Below are 5,046 nucleotides of genomic sequence, written 5' to 3'. Positions count from 1 at the left end.
TATTTCAGTTTGATGTTATATTCTATTTGGTACTAGTACATTACCCGCGCGATGCGCGGCAGTATGAAAAGAAAAATAATCGTAGCAAATTTTAATCTTGCTTGTTGATCACATAAAATATAATTTCTTGTTGTAAATTATCAAATGTTATCTTGCTTCTTTTCACAATGTATCTAAGAACAACAACACTATGAAATTATCATGTAGTCATGGTCTCATGGAATAAATTTTGAACCAAATTCAAATATAATAACCATATATAGTGCATGATACAAACAGTCAGAAGTTGAAATGGATCCATTCCATTTAGCGAACGAACCAAGTATTATTGAAACACCAATTAAAAAGGTCCCCCTTACAACTTGAAACTACTGCTATTAAAAAAAAAACATCGACGAACTAACAAACTCTCTATCTATTGCTATTATAATTAACAACCTAGTCCTTTCTATACAGTTAACCCCAACAGTATCTATTCTATCCATCTTCTATCTTTGTATGCATGTTGCCACTTCATCATGTCAAAAAATCTATATTTGCACTCCTGTAGCACTTTCTTACTAATTGAAAGTGGATGAGGCACCCGGAGTCATTCCTTGCCATCCAAATATGATATATAATTGCAGCAACCACAACCCAGATGAATGCCTTGCTTATCTTCCTGAATGCCTTGCTTATCTTCCTGTTTCCTTCCTTGCCACCCTGGTGCACATTCCCAATAGATCCTGCCTCTTTATATTATTCTGTAGTCTGGCTAGAGCAATAATGAAACAGGCTTGTGAGAATACACATTCAAAGAACAGGTGCTTCTTTTATTTAAGTAGTAGTACCACATAGCAAACAGGCACTGTCTTGACTATTTGTTCTTATTTGGACTGGAGAGATATTGAATTCAAGACATAGTCCATGACAGCCATCTTCCACATAAGAGCTTCTTCAATTTTCATGCGGTTTTCTATTGCTGCAAAAGACCGAAATAAGATGAACAATAATCATAATGATAAAGAAGCCTCTGTCCAAATAACAAATATATTGGCTTCGTTGTTAAATTTGATAGGAGGATAATCAACAGAATGTTGCACATTATAAGTGAAATAATGTCAGTGTTATTCATGAATAGGTCCATAATCATGGCAATCGATAAAAGTGAGAAAACTATCTTATTAACAAAATTGCAACACTTTCATTTCCTTCTTCTTTTTTCCAGATATATAAGTTCTCACAAATTTTACACTATGAAGAGAAATCTTTTTATGATCAAAGGTCTTAACAAATTAATTAATTTCATCATTGGATCAAGTAGAGAATAATTCTCTTTTGAATCAAGGTATAGGTCATTTAAGCAATTTCAATAACCTCATTTGCATCATACCAACACATAAACCGTATCTAACAACATATATCTACTCTGCTTAATCATCTATAGCACAAATGTTATCTTTCTTTAGCACAAACTTGAATATTAGTATAGTTACCAAACCAATAATATATATTCTGTTATGATAAATTTAGAATCGATATCCATCTTTAAATGAATCAAATTTCATTTTTTTTGTACTTGGACTCACCACTTTCTCTCCCTCCATCTTGGTCTTAATGGAAGAGTAGGACTGCAACTCCAGAATTTGCAATGCAAAGTTCCAAACTGTGTTGAAATTTTATTGCCTGCAACATATTTATCGTTTAAATTTCCTCATCAAGGTACTTGTAAGTCTGTAATATTACATTATGCTGATATAACTTAACAAAGATGTATATTTGTTGAATGTAATAATTAATTATCCATTATAAGTACATATCTCAACACATTATTTTTCAACTGCATGTGTAAGAGGTGCCGCCCTTTCAAGGGTGTTCGTGGCTTTCTGAATATGTAAAAGAAAACATATAAGTTAAGGAAATTAATGATATACATGCATGTCAGCTATTAATAGAAAAATAAAGTTGGAAATCTTGTCAACATGCCACTATGATGTGCATGCATGTCAGATATCAATAGCTTCATGATATTAAAGGCTAAACTCAGAGATATTCGTGATTTCAGTGCAACATGATAAGGAAAATTATTTAACTGGCAATACCTGATCATTGTCAAACCCATCAAAAAGCTACCACTCTAAATTGTAAGCAGTTTCAGATTTGAGCACTGTAACCTGTTAGTATATTGATTCAGATTAATACAAAATTTAAAAACAAAATAAAAATCAAATGATTTCCTGCCAACAGAGAAAAACTTAGAGAGGCCTTTTAAAATCAAGCAGAAACCAAAAAGCAGTTTGAACAAAAAACAAACATTCTCGTGCAGTATGAAATACTATACATAATTAGAGCAAAAATCTACTCATTCCAACGTTTACTCAAATGTTAGAATTTCTCCAAAAGGACACTCCAACTGATGAAAACTATTTTTCAGGAGGGGATCTAACTGCAACATTTTCTAAAACAGGATTGGAGTTGAAAGAGTTTACTGCCAATCTAACAGTCTCATTTTCTAGCCAAAGATTAGCAAAAATCAGCAATATGAAATACTGTACAGAATTAGAGCAAAAAATCTACTCATTCCAATGTTTACTCTCGAGCCCTAGCGAAATACTATACAGAATTAGAGCAAAAATCTACTCATTCCGATGTTTACTCTCGAGCCCTAGATAACACATGCAACATATCGAACTTGATGAAAATCTGAGAAATTCAAATCCCAAACTTTTATTTTGAGACAGGATTAGAACATGAAAATAAATAAAGGAGGAGGCATCTTCCAAGTCTGAAAAGTACATAATGTGTAATCTCTTATACTCAATACTTTCCCTTTCATGTCTTATCTTCTATGTGTGTCGTCAGCCTTCTTAACTGCTCTATTACTCTCAGCTTCTGGATAGTTCTCTAGCTTCTATTAGCTCACTGATTCTTGCTTCATATTTTGTCGATTTCGCCAGAGAAAATTACTCCTAATTCAGCCTCAATTTAGGTGCTTTTTTTTTAATGATAGAAACTGGAAATGTCTGGTGAGTATCACGAATCTTTGGTTGGAATCCTCTTCTCCTATTTGTTTTGTCTAATTGCTATCAAAGTCTTCTCTTACCCATTTATTAGAGCATGTTTATTGATGCAATAGCATTTTCGTCTATTGTTGTTTTCTTATATTATGGTCTGCTATTTTCCCCTTGCACATAACATGTTTGATTAATGTTCTGTTCAAGCTATAACCTTAGATTTATTTCCTCCGCCTTTTTTGTTTAATGTCATTTCCCACCAAAAATGTAATTCACGGTACTAAGGAAAGGAATCATTGATAGAAACACATATGGAAAACTGAATACTATACTCTGACCGGAAAAAACGCATATCACATATAAAGTTAATCAAGGCAAGACAAAGAAAAATGAAGTGCAGAGACAAAGAGGAAACCTGGCACACAACTTCAAAAACACTTCATTTTATCTCACAAAGGATGAAGAAATAAAAAAATAATAATAAAAAAAAAAATATATATATATATCATTCAGAATAGAAGCATCTTAAAAAATTATGTAAAGGATAAACTGAACTTGATATGGACTTTCCCTTCGCACAAGCTGTACCGGGTTATTGACGATTGCCACCAGCCCATTAGGATGGAGTAGAGGACCTTTTCCCGATTTAAAGCTTTGCAGTTATACGAATCACCAAAATATGTCAACATATTTCAACTGAAAAAAGAGAATTCTCCGAAATTTTTAACTGCAAATAAAGTTGAATAACCAAATAAAAGGAGTTTCCAAAGATTACGACGGGGAAATCTAGAGGAGAACACCGACTAATCTAGTCTTCTTCTGGCACCAAACACCCGATGTAATCTTCGGTCTCTTGACTCATGAATGTAATTGTCAATCTCTTGCGAAAGATCCATCTTGATACTTGAAAAAAAAAACCCTAAAAGACCACAAAACTCTGATTCAGTATTTTCAGCTGTGGGAAAAGAAATTGTAGAAACAAAATTGATCTTTCGGGAATTTGATCGGACAGTTTTGCGTGCGGTCTGAAATCAGCGGAAGAGCGGTTCCCTTTGAATTGAATGGATATAAGTATATAACAGTGAGTTGAAACAAATACGTGAAGGAAGTTATAATTTCTTTTTGAATTGGCAATTTTCTTTAAAAAAATAAAAAATTATTTATTCTTTTCTCTTCTTTTTTTTTATCTTTTTATTTTCTTTTTTAAAATAGGAATTTTCTGAGCATGACACTTGTCATCCTCTCATGCTTTTGCATCTCCTATTATATATAGATTTGTAAAAACTCACATTATTATTGGTAATAATTATGGTTGGAACTAGAAATCTTAGGCAAACCGTGCACACGCCGTTTAGATTGACTCTAGATCCTTAGGCGATTTTCGGAACCCCGATCATGCATACTGATTTTTAAATATAAACAAAGATTAACCATGTTTTCAGTAAGATAAAGAATAAAGGTACTAAGAGATGTTAAGGTCAAAATGGCGTGATTTTTTACTCAAAAGAGATGAAACTAGTTGACCTAATTCTTTCAACAAATGAAACAAGCATGGATTTTCTGAATTTTTAAACCAGCAAAAGATAAGGTATTTTTGAGCCAGAGCCCACATAAGTTTTTGGAAAGAGACAGCCAAATGGGTTAAAGCCCAACTGGATTTTCAAATAAAGGATCTGGGCCTTGCCTAAAAAATTGAAACTCTTTCTGTGGACAAAAAATATTTTTGGCTCTAAGTCCAATTTAACAAATATGAATTTCAATGTATACATGTGTCCAAATTCGTGATAACCCCTTTTGTAAACTGAAAACAGTAAAAAATATACCCGTAATTATAAAGGTTTTAAGTAAGATGCTCTAACGTATTATAAAGTTGACCCGAGACCAAGTGTGAACTAAGCATATATTATAAAAACAAAAATGTTTTCTTTTTAATACGTACTATCCTTATACGTAAAAGTGGATATTTCTTATCGGATATTAATAAATCTAAATCTAAAGTACCCATATATAAGGGGATATACTCAAATTTTTCCAAATCAAGTGATATGCAATA

At 32.5% G+C, this 5,046-nt stretch overlaps 1 long non-coding RNA gene across 2 annotated transcripts; it reads right to left on the bottom strand.

Annotated features, from left to right (window-relative positions):
• Nucleotides 1-215: 215 nt before the first annotated feature.
• Nucleotides 216-4,263, bottom strand: LOC132640928 (uncharacterized). 2 transcript variants are annotated; one of them, XR_009582502.1, is made up of 4 exons: nucleotides 3,549-4,263; nucleotides 2,082-2,153; nucleotides 1,569-1,665; nucleotides 216-961 (listed from the first exon to the last, which is right to left on the bottom strand). It is a non-coding gene; the product is annotated as an uncharacterized LOC132640928 (long non-coding RNA). The 2 variants fall into 2 exon arrangements; XR_009582501.1 differs by having other exon boundaries at nucleotides 2,082-4,135.
• Between the last annotated feature and the right edge of the window lie 783 nt (nucleotides 4,264-5,046).

The sequence above is a fragment of the Lycium barbarum genome, chromosome 5, assembly GCF_019175385.1.
Source record: "Lycium barbarum isolate Lr01 chromosome 5, ASM1917538v2, whole genome shotgun sequence".
Classification (NCBI taxonomy): Eukaryota; Viridiplantae; Streptophyta; class Magnoliopsida; order Solanales; family Solanaceae; genus Lycium; species Lycium barbarum.
Note: the sequence above shows the minus strand (reverse complement) of the source record. Positions and strands in the feature narration are given on the sequence as shown.